Raw genomic sequence first — 15,425 nt, forward strand, 5'->3', positions numbered from 1 at the left:
GCTCCCGCCCGAGGGCACTCGGGCCGCCGGCTCCCCCTCTCCTGGTACCTGCCCCCTGGCTTGACCGCTCCCCCTACCCTCGCCTCCGCCCGCCAGTGCCGAGAAACTGCGGCTGATTCCCGAGCCCGCCACCACAGCGGTACCCCCCTCTCCAGCTCTTCCCCCGCAGGACGCGTTCCCAGGGCGCCGTGGGGTGAGGAACCGCCGCCAGGAAATGTGTCGGCACCGTTGACGAGCCCCGGAGATCCCCTCCTGTTTGGAGCTTTGGCTGGTGCCTGTCCCCTGGCCCTGCGTCCCTTACCTCAGGCTCTCCCGGGCCTGTCCCGCGGGGTCTGTCCTCGGATCTCCCTCCCTCGATCCCTCGCCTCCCACCTCCATCGCTGGGTCACCCCTCCCTTCCCAATCTTGCCTTCCTAACTCAAGAGACAGCGCAGGAAAGATGTCAGGCTATCAGAGAGACCAGGGTTCCAGGCCCAGCTCTGCCTCTCTGAGCTGCAAGACCTTGGCATGTAACGTAACCTCTCCCAGCCCCAGTTTCCACTGGGAAATAATAAGAACTTATCTCTTTGGGTAAAATGAAATGATATACATGTAAAGGGCTTAGAACTTATTCGATTCTGGTAGCCAATACATTGTAGTTTTCTAAGGCGGGGGGGGGGGACCCTGGGCACTGGATGATGACAGAAAGCGCCACACTGAGGACTGTGGTGATTTGAAGGGCCAAGGAGTCTGGATGGGGCTGCCAGGTGGGCAAGGCTGGGGTCTCTCATGATGGAGAGGCCCGCCCACACCAGGGCTCCCACCTGGACACCAGGCTTCACCTCCATCTGCTCCTACTCAGGCCCGACACTGCCCCACTGGCCCTTCCTCGTTAATCCTACACCTTTGTATGGCCCTGCATGTTTCACAGATTGACGGCTTAATCCAAAATGCTTAATCCTTGAACAGAATTATCCCCATTACACAGATGGGAAAGCAGAGGCTCCGAGAGGTTAAGTGACCTATCAAAGACCTCACAGCTACAACATGGCATAGCTGAGATTTGACCCCAAGTTCTCTGGCCACTCTTCACGGCTCTGCTTTCCCCCCTCTGAGGAACACTCGGTTGCTAAGAGACAGCAAGCCAGTGGTTACTATGGGAACTGGGCTGACGTGGCAAGTGGAAAGAGTTGGTGTCCGAGCAGCAGTGAGAAGGCTCCAGGTAGGCTCCACAGCTCTTCCCTGTCTCTCCCATGGAGGTAGCTCTTGGCTTTCACCTCTGGGGTCTGGGTTCCAGATCCTGGGTTCCAGGTGGCAGATGCTCAGGGACACAGCCTGACTGGCAGAGGTGTGATGACGGTGGGTTACCCTGGACACTGCCCCCTGCAAACCAAGAGTCCTGGTGGAAGATGTGGCCCCAAAGACGGGGCTGAGAGGAGACATGCCAGGCCAGAGAGCATCACACTCCTGCTTCCCCCAAATTGGCTGCAGCCATACCTTCTCTGCAGACAGCAGTGCAGAGCAGAGCCTGTCCCGGGGAACTAAGACAAAGGGAGGACAGGACCATGGTGGGACACAGAGCTGTCCCAGAGGGCTCTAGACCCGGGCAAAACCTCCGTTTTCTCACCATAGGAGGGGGATGATACTAGCCCCTTTCCCACAGACGCTGTGTTGAGACAATTAACAAAGACACAAAGCACTATGCCTGACACACACAGGCTTCACTCACTGTGTGACCTTGGGTAAGTCACTTAGCCTCTCTGAGCCCCTGTAAAATGGAGATACTAATAGTACCTACCTCATAAGGGTGTTTTAAGGATTAAATTACTGAATACAGGTAAAAGGCTTCAAATAGGGCCTGGCAGGCTTTAAGGACTATATATAGTATCGGCTGTTCAAGTTCTATAGTAAATCCTCAACTGCCTCCAGGGGTCCAGGTCACTCTGGACCCAGCTCCTTTTCTCTCTCTCTCCCTCTCAGGAGAAAAATCTCCTGCTATCCCTCACCCCTTGCTGGGCACTTTGAGGATGAGCAGAATCAAGAAACGGGGCTCTCTGAGGCCTCAGACTTCCCTACTCAAAGTTCAGGGACCTGGAGGAAGAGGCGGCGCTGGCAGCTAAATTTGTTCATCCGCCTGTCAGTCCTTTAATCTGATCCCCGAGGAACCACACAGAGGCTTGACTCTGGATGACAAACGAGGAGGGGCGAGGCCTGCCCTGCCTGGACTCCGGGTGAGTAATGGCCTTGCATTAAGATATTAGGCCTGGACGACAAGAAATGTGCTTCTGCTCCCCCTCCGCCCTGAACAAGGCCGGGAAGGGAGCTTGGGGAAAGGAGGAGGGGTGTGAGTTAGGGCTTGGGAAGCAGGGTGGGGGGCACAGAGAGAGAACAAGAGACACAGCTAAGGCAGGGAAAGAAGAAACACACAGAGAGAGGGAGGGTGGGAGACAGACGGGGATGAGGGCATCAGAGAGAGGCAGAGGGAGGGGCAGGGGTGTGGCAGGGAGAGAGGGAGAAAGAGAGAGAAGAGAGGGACAAACAAGGACTCAGAGAGAGAGGGTGGAGAGCGGGAACATGCCTATACTCACACAGGGTAGGGCTGGGGCAGAGCTGGGCAGGTTGGCCACCAAGGGGAATTCAGCCTCCAGGGAAGGCCATGCTGGAGGCCCGACTCAAGGCTGGCCCTGGTCTTCAATGTCCCTCCACTTGATCCTGAGCCTCCTGGTCTGGGAGGACACTGGGTGAAGATGGCGGCCTTGTCAGAGCTGACTTAGGTCCACAGGCAGGGCCTCCAGCCACACGGATAACACCCTTCCCTGGGCAGCCAGCTCCTTGGAGGAGAGGGGACCAGACCCCCCCAGGAGGGATAGGGATAGGGGACGATACAGAAGATAAGCTCCAGCTGCAAGCTCCTACACTGCTCACAGACCCCTCTCTCGTCAAACTCCAGGTCCGCCACATAGCCTGAGTCCCGTGATGCAGGGCTGCTTGGTTGGGGGAGGGGGACTCTGGAGGAGAAGGAGATGGGGCCAGGACTTAGAGTCAGTGTGGCTCAGAGACTAGAGGTGGAGAAAGAGCACAACAGTGTGGAGATGGACTGCAGCCAGACCACAGGACAGCCTGCCCCTCTGCCCCTCTGTCACCACGTTCAGTGTCCCCTGGCACCCTCAAAGGTGCACCATGTAGTGGCTCAGATAGCAGACCTTGCCTGCCTAGATTCAAATCCTAGCTCCACCCCTGCTGTCCTGCAACCCTGAACAGGTGGTATGCCCTCACTGGGCCTCACTCAGTCCCCATAAGTAAAGTGGCCACTACTGCATGAAGCTTCTGTGAAGGATCCCTGGGTCAGTATGTGTAGGATGACTAGAACTGGCCTGGCACATGCTAATGGTTCAGTGAACTTCACAAACTACCGTTAATTGTATTATTTCCCCCCAGGCCCCAGCCATAACCAGTAAGCAAGATGGCACCTAGAGCAAATCCTTGCACCCTCTTTTATTCCTTAGAGTCGTCTCCCCAGTGGTTCATGCCCAGACCTGGAAACCCTGGCTCTCCTTGGTAAGCCATCAACATCTCCATGCCTCAGTTTTCTCATCAGCAAAATGGGCATACTATGAGGCTTAGTGGAGCTGGTACATGTAAGCACTTAATAAAGCACCCAGGGGCCTGTTCCCATGCCCAGCCCTCTGCTCTGAGGCTCTCCCTGACTGGGTGTGTATGTGTATGCCTGCTCACCAGGTGGGGAGCAGGGAAGGTCTGAGAGATGCTCAGACACAAAGATGAGGTGAGGGGGAGTCCCAAGTCCCAGGCCCAGAGCCTCTTGTGTGTGGGGGGGTGGGGGATAGAGGTCGGGAGCCCAGTTTTCGTGACTGTCTGTGCCCCCTCTCTCCAGCACCTCCTGGGCCTGCCGCTCTGGCCTCAGCTTCGTGGGTGCCCGTCTCAGACACCCTTGCTTGGTTTAACGCTCTGCTGTCGCCATTTTGAAATTCTTAATAACTGTGGAACACGGGCCCTGTTAATTATGCAATTGGTCCTACACTTTGCTCACTTGGGATTACACAGATGCCAAAGCTGCCAGGGGCTGGGGCTTAAGCAGGGACAGGGCGACTCAGGAAACAAAGGAGCTGCTTCGGGGAAAAGGGGCAGGGTGGAAAGATCATGGGGAGGGCAGAAAACGCATGAGACTCACTCCCTGAACCCCATTAGAACGCAGGGATTCTGCTGGGCAAGCTGGTGGGAGGGGACTGGGCGGGGTGGCCATGGGGGTGGTGCTTCTGAAACCAACTCCCACAGCCCATCGGCTGCGGGGGTCACTGGGGGAGGCCACGGTCACTGAGACCTTTCTCCAACGGCCCTAAGATCTCCTCTGAATTGCCTGGGTTCCAATCCCTTGTCCCAGCTGTGCGTGTAACTTGGTCCCTGGCTTCCCGGTCCTTCAAGGCCTGCATCTCTCACAGAGCGCCACCAGGAGGCGCCCCATGCCTGCTCTGCCTTCTGGGCCTGATCCGTCCAGAGGAGGGGCCTCCTCCCCGTGGGTCTGCAATGCCTCCCTGGAACCAGCGCGTGCTCGGCAAAGCCTCGCACCCTTTCTCTCGCCTGATCCCCCATCGAGTGGTAGATGTCTCCCCAGACACTGTCTCCACGGTGCTGCTCTAGCTGTGCCCGTGGCCCTCTGCTCGGGTCACTCCTTCAGGCCCGGCCCTCGGAGTCCAAGGCCTTCATGCGAGCACAGAGCCTTGAGTCCCGGGCTGGTTGGGGCCACACCTGGGGCGGGGCATTTCTCCTGAGCTTCTGATTCCTGAAGGTTCATGGATTAAGTGTCCCCATGTGCAGTTATGGGCCAACGCTTAAATAATTATTCCCGGACCACCCCAGCTTGAGGACAGGCCTGGAATCAACAAATTTGACCAACTCCCCGCCCTGTGCTCTGGCTCCTTTGGGGAGCCTTCTGCCCTCCAGGAAGAAACAAAATCCCTTAAATATTATTAAAAATAGTTTTTCAGTAGATAATACATCCAATTGATTTAAAAAATCAAAGCAATACAAAGTAAAAAGCCTTCCTGCCACCCCTTCCCTATGCACTTGGTTTCCTCCCCCCACCCCCACCCCACATACCCCCAAGTGGCCACTTGTATTAATTTCTTGTGTAGCCTTCTAAAGAAAATAAAAATCTGTGCTCCTATTTTCCTCCTTTCTTATACAAAAGGCACACCTAGTGTATACTGTTCTGCGTTTTGTTTTCACATTTCTGCATTTAAATCTATCTTGGCAGTCTTTTCATAAATAAAGTCCTTGTTCCTTTTTTACAGCTGCATAGTATTCCATTGTGTGGCTGTACACAACTTATTTAACTCATTCCTTTCTCGATGAGTAATTGGGCAGTTGCTCCTTTTTCACTCTTACTAGCAACATTGCAGTGAATGCCTCCGTGTATCCATCATTTCATAAATGAGCTTTTGTACATATCTGGAGGATATAATGTCCTGAGTGGGAGTACTAATAACAGCATGAGAGTGTTTGTAACTCAAGGAGGCGTTCAGCAGGTGTTGCCAATTGCCCTTGTGGGTCTTGTACCACTGGGCACTCCCCAAGCAGGGATGAGACTATTTCTCAGCAGCCTCACCAACAGAGTGTATGGTCCACCTTTTGGATTTTGCCACAAATTCATTTGTGTTCAGGGCCCCCAGGAGGCCTGCCTTGACCTCCAGACTGTAACCCCACTGCCTGTGTCACCCCAGCACTCAGGCCTTTCACAGCACTTTGTGCATTTGAAATGACTTATACATTATGTCATTATTATTATTAGTCCTTCAATGTTAGCCTACCTCCAGCCTATAAACTCCACGTGGGCAGCGACTGAACCCCAGCCCCCGGCACAGCGTGGCACATTAGAGATACTTAATACCCCTTTGTTGGCTAGGCTGTCCCCCCTGTGTGCCACACACCCTTACAGATGCTTTGCCTGAGTGTGCTCAGCTGTGCCTCTCAATCTGCTTATGAGGGAGGCCCTGGTACCAACTCCATGGAACAGATGAGGAGACAGAGGCTCAGAGATGGGAAGCGATTTGTTCAATGACTCACAGCTGGCCAGTAGGGAAGACCTTAGCCCTCCTCCTGAGACTCTGGATTTACTTCCTGATCTGGTCCATGGGGCCCCCTCATCACCAGGAGCAGTCAGGCTCAGGTCAGAGCACTCCAAACTCAAAATCGGCCCCCTCTCTGCACTCTCCACAATGATGGGGAGTCACGCTGGGGGCTTGTCTGAGCCCCTGGGGGCCTTATGGGCTTGTAGGCTCAGGCCCCCTGTTTGGTGGCAATGCCAAGGCCACAGTGACCCCTGCAGCTGTACAGTGACCAAAGTCCTTTCCCAGAGACTCTGCGGCTGTGCTGGCCTTGTGCCCGACTGTCACTCTGTTCCCCAGCGGCTCTTTGTGGCGGCTGCCTGCCTCCCATTAATCATGTGTGCAGGATTTATTTTCTCCAGCAATTTATTTCAGTAAATGCAATCTGGGTGTGCCCGCAGGTGGGCAGGGTACTCTGCTGCTGCCAGAGCCATGGAGCCTGGCTTTATTGTCAGGCCCACAGGCGTGACTTGCCTGCACCCCCATGACAGATATCAGACCCGGCTAAGCCCTGGGGTGGGGACACTAGGGACCTCAGGGACCAACCCCATCCCTACATCACGATGACCTCAGGGTTCCATGCAGCCCGGAAGATCCAGTGTGCCCCACTTTCTTTAATAGGGCTTTGCTGCCCTTACCAAGGCTAGCTGGCTAAGGGAGTGCCAGCGGGAAGATTAGCCCCTGATGGCCTCAGGCTGAAAGAGGCATTCAGAGGCCTTTTCTGAAGACCAGGTGGGGGATCAGTTTCCTGATCTGGGGAAGGAGGGGGTCCTCCCTCCTGAACCCCCTCCTCCCTGGCACTGCCGGGCAACCCGGCCCTGATTCCCACCACAGTAATGGAGGGAAACAATCAACTAATGCCAACTCTGCCACCCCTGCTGCCACACCCACGTGTCCTCTTTCCTGGGGTTCCCTTTGGTCCCTTCATCACCCTCGGCCCCTCTCTCTAGGCCTTCAGCAGGATGTGACCTCCTGGAGCTGGGCAGCAAGACAGCACTGAAGCCAGGGCAGGAACAGGAGGCTGCTTGGCGGTGATGCCAGGTCCTCGGTTAGTGTTCCTGCATCTGCCCACTTTTAGGCCTTGGAAGCAGGAAGCGAAGGGCCGTGGGCACTAGAGGGCAGGGGCTGCCCACCCGGCCCTGGCTCTCACCAAGCTCCTTGCAGCCCCTACCATGCCTCCCACTCCTACGGCATCCTCAGGGGCCCAAGTCCTAGCCCGTGGGCACCTGCTTCCTCTTTTGGTCCCCCACAGACCCAGCCTGCCCCTCCCCACCAGGCCTGGCTGCCTCTAATGCTGCAGATAATTCCTGCTGTCACAAAGCCATTACCCTGCAAATGGGCTGTGCTTCAGCGTGTGAGAGAGTGTGTGTGCGTGTGCGTGTGTGCGTGTGTAGGGGAGGGGGTGGCTGCGGCACACAAAGCACCTTATTTATGCCTCACTCACCGCCATAGTTCCCTCGGGATATATTGGCTTCATCCTCCACTCCCCTGCCTCTGGTCCCCTGCCCTGGTCACTGGCCTCTTCTGACCCCCCTGGTGATGGGGCCGGGAGCTCTGGGCAGGGGGCTGATATGATACACCCAGGTGGAGGGTGGTAAAGCTTTGCCAAGGGGTCCCTGGTGTAGGGAGGCTGCCCCTTCTACTCTATGCCTGGCAGCTGGACTCAGAAAGAGTGGCTGAGGCACCCCTACTCAGTCTCCCAGACCTCAGGGGTCCTGGGGAGCAGAGCCAACGGTGGGGCAACATGGATCCCAGAGAAACTTTGGTAGCATCCATGGCCCTGGTTTCTCCTCTTCCTCCTCCCTCCAACCCTTCCAGGCCCTTGGTCTCCCACCATCTGCTTTGTCTGCTATTTGCCTAGCCCCACCTCCAGCCCTAGGTGCCATCACAGCTGCTCCACCTTGCCCTCTCCTGCCTTGGCACAGCTAGCTCTCCCCCAGAGGTAGGCAAACCCTCCACCCTTTCAAGAAGAACCTTCAACCTTTGTGTTGAAGCCTCCAAAACCCCGACAGGTTAGCACAGTCAAGCGGCACGTGTGGATTCAGGAGGCAGGGCTGGGCAGAGGTCAAGGGTGTGGCCTTCAGCAGTAGGCAGCATTGTTTTTAATCTCTGCTTCTCATTTCTAGTGATGTCTTGGTCACATCACTCCATTTCTCTGAGCCTCAATGGCCTTATCTGTAAAATGGGTCTGATAACACCTGCTTCAGTTATGATAAAGGTTTAATACACTGTAATACATGGGACCACGTGAAATAGCCTATAATTAACCAGTCCTTGACATTAATATTCATTGGGTGAAATATTGCGTCAACAAGCTTTGTATCGTTGATAAGGTTTCTACTGGATGTTTTGCACTTTTCTTTCATACTCTTCATGTTTTGCGTTTGTATATATGCTACCTGCTGGGTTTAAAGAATTCAAGCAATGTGGGAAAACAAAAAAAGAAACAAGCGAAACAAAATAAAAACAAATCTATCAGAAATAGTCACGATTAATGAATAACCACCTTTTACAAAAGTCTCTTTTGCATTGATGCAGATAGAAGTTTAAAGGGATAAATTGATAGAAATATTGCTATAAGAAGGGATCCGATTGAATATTTTAACTATAATTTATTAAATTGAATTTTAGTTTATTTTAACAAAAGAAAATAAATGGAAGTAACACTGAAGAGAGACACGTGACTCCAGTAAATGTCTCTTCATCAGAGAGACCGTGTTTTCTAAAAAGATCTTCTCATGTTAACATAAAAGTCTGAAAGCAGTAAGAATAAAAATATGGATGAAGGAGAATCTATCATGTAGGAAGAGAAATGTGAATATTATAACAAAAATTCAAGGCATTAAATTAGTAAATTTCAGAGAAACACAGCTGACAGCAAGATTGAGGGGGGAAAAAAAAGGATAAGAAACAGGCCAAATTGTGAAATGGTTTGCATTGTTTTTTATCACAAGTTTGAACAATGGTATTGATTCAACTTAATACACATGTTCAACTTAAAAGAATTGTTCCTAGATATGCTCTCCTTATCTAAAAGTTTTCATCTTGTTTAAATGGTAAGAAATATGTAATTCCTGGCACTTTGTAAATAGACATTTTTAAATTAAACTGTTTTGGCGCTCTTTTGAACGTATCTGATCATTTTGATGGAAAGAATGGCAATTTCATGTGGTTCAACCTAAGAGATAGCACACCCAGCCCAGAGCCACCCTGCAGTGGGGTCTCAGCCTGGCAGCTGTCCTGAGTAGCACAAGACCTTCAGATCCATCAACTCATCTGGACTTGTAATGTTGTATTTCCTTTGTTTCTGTTTTCCCGGTATTTTTAACAAAATTCCTTTGAATTCACCTTCCCTCCATCCCCCCCCCCCCAGTAAATAAGAGAAAAAGAAGTTGGAATCTATGATTAAAACAGAAAAGCAGAGCCCTGTAGGATCCTGTAGGATCCCAGTGATGGGGGTAGGGGACTGGCCCCACTGGAGAAGGCTGGACTGAGCCTGGGGGAGGGGAGGGTGGCAGGGATGACCCCTTCCTCCAACCAAGCACTTCAGAAGAGGTGAACAGGAAAGGGTGGAGACTGAAAAGCTTGTGTGATGTGCCCAAAAGGTCAGGTTCTAAAGGGGGGCACGTGGAGGGTGGACTGAATGCATTCAGCTGTGCGGCCACTGCCCAGAAGATTGTGAGAGTCAGGGGAGGCCAGGGGTCTCTCCATGGGGAGCCTTGCATGCAGGTTTGGGGATGCCCCCTTTCTCAGAGATCCATGGAGACTGCAGGGGGCAGCCCCACCTCAGCACTGCCCACCCTCACGCAGCACCCCTTCCTCTCCCTCCTTAAAGTCAAGTTCAGCCCCAAGGATGAGGAAAGTCAGAGCAGTAAGCAAAGTTGACCAGCTGCCAGGGACAGGCAATCCATGAAGAAGGCCCCAAAGGGTGAGGGGAGCCCTCTGCTCAGACACCCTCTGAGGGTCAGGCTACACACAACCTAGAGAGCACCCCCCCCCCTCCGCTGCTGCCTTCTGTCCCATTCTCACCTGTTCTCTGGGCTCCCTCCGGGATCAGGCCCCACTGCCCTCCCCTTGTTTATGCAGGATAATAGCATCCTATCCATTCCGACACATTACAGTGATGACGATAATCCCAGGCTGGTCTAGGGAGATGAATGGGTGTCCTTTAATCCTCCCAGGGAGTTGGGTGTTATCACCCCATTTTCCAGATTGGGAACATGAGGTTGAGAGAGGAGAAAGCGCATTGTTTCCTGGGGCTGCCGTCACACATTACCACAGACTGGGGGACTTAAGAGAAATTCTGTGACAGTTCTGGAGGCTAGAAGTCCAAAATCAAGGTGTCCGCAGGGGCGTGCTCTCTCAAAGCCTGTATGGGACAATTTGTTCCGTGCTTTTCTCTTGCTTCTGGTGTTGCCAGCAATTCTTGGCTTGCAGCTGCATAACTCCCCAATCTCTGCCCCTGTTCTGGGGGGCCTTCTCCCTGTGTGCCTCTTCTCTTTTGTAAGGACATATAACCCTACTCCACTGTGACCTCCACTTAACTAATTACATCTGCAACAACTCTATTTTCAGATAAGGTCACATGCTGAGGTCCTGGGAGCTAGGGCATCACATAACTTTTGGGGGACACAATTCAACCCATCACAGGAAGAGGATCTCACAAGGTCCCCGGAAATGCAATCAGAGCCCCAGGCCTGAGCTTTGAATCATGGCCTGAGCAGGCTCTCATCCCAAGAAGACCCCCGACTTCAACCTTCCCTCACTTTTCAGTGCATCAGAGGCTGGCTGTGGCCACTCTTGTGCCAAATGGGCCACTCTTGTCAGCAAAGCTGGCATAGCTGCAGGTCCCACTATCCTGTCCAGGGACACTGCCCCCAAAGGTGAACTGGTCAGCTCTTGGGTGAGATTTCCTCCCACTGCCCTTTTGCCCGGGAGGTCAGGGTGGCCTGGGATGGAGGGAGGGGCCAGCACATTCATGACATGGAGGGTCCTGAGGAGGGAGAAAGAAGGTCCTCGCCCAGAGGACAAGTGGAGAGATTCGGAGAGGCAGTTTCTGTCCCTGGGCACAAGTCTCCTCCTCATGTCCAGAGGCTCAGGGTCCCCACACCGTCCTTCTCTGAGTATAAGAGAGAGCTCTGCGCTAATGGGGAGACTGCAGGGCTGGCTTACGTCACTAAAGCCCATAGGAACCTCCTGACATGAGCCTGCTGGGGTTTTCCAGAGAAATGGACCAAAAGGTCCAAGGTTCTTTTCCTCCCTCTTCTTGAAGTGGGAGGGTGGGGCTGAGACTTTGCCTCCACCTGCGGGAGGGATTAAGGTGGAACAGCTGTGGCCTCCAAGGCTGCCGGGACAGATGGCTCAGCAAATAACAGATAAGGCCAGCTCCTCCAGCAGGCAGGAGACTGGGGCCTGAAGGGGATGCCGGGAAGCCAGGGGCTGCAAATGTCACTAACACTTCCTCGCATCCCTTCTGCATCCCTCTTGCACCCCGGACAGTCATCCTACCCTCCCCACAGAAAAAAAATGGGGAGGCAAAAAGGAAAGAACAGGGCAATAGCAGAAGAGTGGGAGACCTCAGATCTGCCAGCTGCGGGGGACCTCCCTGAGCCACACTCCTTCCATGAGTTCAGAGATAACCATGTGAAGTGCTGGTACCTACCGGCCCCCAGAACATGTCCTCTCTCCCCCCCTGACCCACACTCCAAGGGAGAGGACCAGTGCTGGGCTGACTGGCTGTGGGAGTGAATGAGAAGCGGGCAGACCAGGCCCCGCCCCCTGTGTGGAAAGGGAGGTAATGGGTGGGGGGCGGGGTCTGTTTAGGGAGGAGTTTGGCAGGATTGAGGCCGACGTGCAGGACGCAGGGAATTCGGCCTTGGAACGAGGAGAGGGACCAGTTCTAATCACTCATTTCTTCATTTGTTTAGCAAATAGTAGGTCAGGCTCTGTCCTAGGTGCTGGGGCACCATGGGGAGGAGACAGAAAGCCCTGCTCCCCTACAGCAGACAGACAACAAGCGACAAGCTCACACTGCAGAGGGCTCTAGCCAGCTTCCTGGGGCTCTTGACTGGTTGGGATATAGATTTTAATTTAATTTTTCCAGGCATTGCCCTCAACTGTGCTAGGCGAAGGCTCCTTTCCCACTGGAAGGAGCAGCTCCTTTCCCAACATCCAATCAGATTCTGAGCCTTCCCCACGTTCCAGGTTAGAACCTTCTCCTCCGGGTGTTACCCATGAAAACTCTAGTTTCTCACTTGATGCAAAGCTCTCTTCCTCTCCCCAAGCTCAGCTGCAGCTTCAGAAGCTGTAGAAGGGGTGGGGGTCTCCCCTCACCCTCAGTTCTTCAGTGTTGGGGTGGGGAGAGAGGATGGGGCACCTGCTCTTGGTTTGCCCGGGCCAGGCAGCCCCAGAACCTCAGCCGCACCCTACCACTACTCTAGCTGCTTTTCTGAGCATGAGCAGTGCCGCGGGTCCAACCTGCCCCCCAATAAAGGTTCCCTCATCTGCACTCTCAGGCCTGTGGGCACACGTGGGATTGCCCTCTGTAAATTCTTAGGGACCAGGAACCTCAGGGTGGGTGGAGGTGACCCCTCCCCACTCAGATGTTCCACCCCACCATCACTTCAAGCGCCCCTGACTCATCATCAAGTCCTCTGGCTCACCTGACCTCCAACTGGGCACTGACAAGCCAGTCTCTCCCTCTTACCAGCTCCCCTGATTCCTGAGGAAGGGTATTCCTTGATTCCTCTGAGTACCTCACTCCTCCTTCCAGCTTGGCTGGAGAAGTGAGGGATAGATGCTCTCTCCACCAACTTTGTGCTACCCAAAGACCCTCCTCCCCCTTGGAGGAGAGGGTGTAGGGGAGCGTGGCTTCTGACAGGGTTTCAGCAGCGAGCCCTGCAGTCGGGGAGGAGGTGTGGCAGGAACTGCCCACTCAACTAGACTGTGGGAGACCGAGCCTCTTAAACAGGCAAGAACCTCATTGGGCAGACTGCAACGGAGAAATGATAGCTCTGAAGAAAACACAAGAGGGTGATGTGACAAGGAATGAGAGGAAATGCTGGGACAGTGGCCGGAAGGCCTCTCCATCACGTTCCAAGGGAGAAGTAGTTAAAAACAAGTGTACCCCTCACCAGTAATAAACAAAATAATTTCACAAAACATGGATTTAGATGCCCATCTCAAGAGGTGACCTGTGGAAGTAGATGAAATTAACCCGATCTTGGGGTGGGTATACAGAAGAGAGGAGAGGGCTGTGATCCAATCATCGGAAGGGGAAGTGACAGAGGAGTCAGACAAGGGGGAGCTAGTGTTTGAGCGGAATTGCAATCCATTCTGTGAGGTCCCTAATATTTTTGGGGCCATGTTGGAGTTTTTACCAGTTGGGGCAGAAGGGACAGTAAAGAGACAGCAACTCCAGGTCTTCTTGCTTCTCTTGCCTCCTGCCTTGAAGACCCGGGGAGGTACTGGGGGGCTGGGGCTGTACTGATCCTGTGGCCTGACCCACCTGGCTTTGGCAGTACCCCAGCAGCTGAGGGACATCAGTGCTGAATGGACAGGAAGTTCTCCCCTCGAGGAATTCCCCAGGGGAAGTGTCCATAGGAGGCTCTATCGTGGGTGGCTGTCTCCAGGCCTTAATCTCTGTAGAGCTTGGAGGATAGATTTAAGCTGTTGGGCTCCCCACCCAGAGGCCTATAAGGCATTTCTACGCATTTCTACCACCTTCTCTGCTTTCTGGGTCCCGTACCTTGATGGCTGTCTTGTGGAACCACAGATAATTTTCCTTTGGACATTTTCTCAAACCTCTGTTTATGCTTCAAATGTAGGCCATGTTGAACTAACACCCTTTCAACCAAGAATTTGGAGATCGTGGGTAAAAAGATGGATACTTACCACCCCATCTAGATATACATCCTATCTAGATGGACAGATATTCGGATGAATATGAGTAATTTCCAACTTCATAATATTCACTCGCAGTAATCCATACCCAGACAGGATGTTCATGGCACTCCTGAATCAGAGATACCATCTTCAGGAAGTGTGGGGGTACTTGGGGAAGGAAGGGGTGTGCACAGTGGTGTGCTGCTACATGTTGGACAACTGTTTCCCTGTGGAAAAGAGCTCTGATCTGCAGGATTTGCTGATGTCCAGGGTGTAAATACTCCCATGGTGGCTGACTTTAAGCCACTAACATGATGTCACTGAATGCAGACGGGAAGAGATGCCAATGACTGGTTCTCAGGAGCCAGTATGAGCCGACTCCAGCACACCAATGGGTGGGTGGCCACCTCCAGTGGACTTCCAGGGGTGGGAACCTCTTTGTGTTCAGTGCCCAGAGAGGTGGGGAAGCAAAATGATGGGACACCGCTTCAGGGAGGAAAAATGGTCGTTTGCCATCTCTGCTAGAAGGAAGAGGTGGGAGAAGCTGCTGGATTTGGCTGCCCCATCTCTGCCTCTCACCCATCACCTCTACAGGTCCGGGGCTCTGTCTTATGAAGTGGGGCAGGTTCCCATTAGAGGCTTGTTCACCTGTGCAGAAGGAGCAAGGGCTGGAGAGGAAAGTACAGTGGTAACAAGAAGATGTCATGACAGAATCCACTCTGAAAGAAGACCAGACCTGCCCAAGCCACCCTGCAGTCACCAGCATGAACTGGGGTGACGAGATTTGGTTTTGGCCCCAGGACATTTTGTGGGGCACAAGAGAACCTCTTCTCTATGCCAGGTGGGGACTCGGTCCCCCAAGAGCTGCCCATTTGTGGCCCCACAGTGAGACCTCAGAAGACTCCTTCCTGCCAGATCAAGGTCATAGCAACTGAGAACAATGCTGGACAGGCTGAGCGGGCCCTGAGCAGAAGCAGGGGGTCTGGGAGAGCGTCAGAAGCTGCTGGGGCCTGTCCTCCCTGAACTGGGCCACCAGTGGGGCCTGTCATCTCCTGCCTTCCTCTCTGGGCCACTCCAGCCTCTTCCTGCCTCTGCCTCTTCCCACCCCACTCCCCCAGTGCGGCAATTACGGCAATTACGTGCTAATTAGGGTGCTTTGATCATCTTTAGAAACAGCCACATTGGGGAGGGAGGCTGCCAAGCAATTAGGGACAGAGGGGCTGGGAGCTCAGGCACCTCCTCAAGGGCTGGGACTTCCAGGACCCTCAGGCACCCCCTGCCTTCCTCCCTCCAAGACTGTCTGCCCCCAGCATAGCTGTGAACTCCCTCAGGGAGCCAAGGCAGATGAGAAGCCCCCCATCCGAGCCCTGGAGATGGGGCCAACACCTGCCCACCAGCCCCCCTTTCCTGGCCCCCAGCCCAACCGTCAGCTCTTCCGGC

At 53.7% G+C, this 15,425-nt stretch overlaps 1 long non-coding RNA gene across 13 annotated transcripts in view; it reads left to right on the plus strand.

The window, feature by feature from the left end:
• Positions 1 to 9,287, plus strand: part of LOC109374930 (uncharacterized) — a 12,552-nt gene extending 3,265 nt beyond the window's left edge. The window contains exons 1-5 of one of the 13 annotated variants that reach the window (XR_002122484.1): positions 180 to 271; positions 968 to 1,201; positions 1,612 to 1,721; positions 1,960 to 2,210; positions 3,486 to 4,365. This is a non-coding gene — a long non-coding RNA (uncharacterized LOC109374930). The other 12 variants (XR_002122492.1, XR_002122486.1, XR_002122490.1 and 9 more) reach the window with 12 other exon arrangements.
• The last annotated feature ends 6,138 nt before the right edge of the window (positions 9,288 to 15,425 follow it).

Source organism: Hipposideros armiger, unplaced genomic scaffold (genome assembly GCF_001890085.2).
Source record: "Hipposideros armiger isolate ML-2016 unplaced genomic scaffold, ASM189008v1 scaffold_17, whole genome shotgun sequence".
Classification (NCBI taxonomy): Eukaryota; Metazoa; Chordata; class Mammalia; order Chiroptera; family Hipposideridae; genus Hipposideros; species Hipposideros armiger.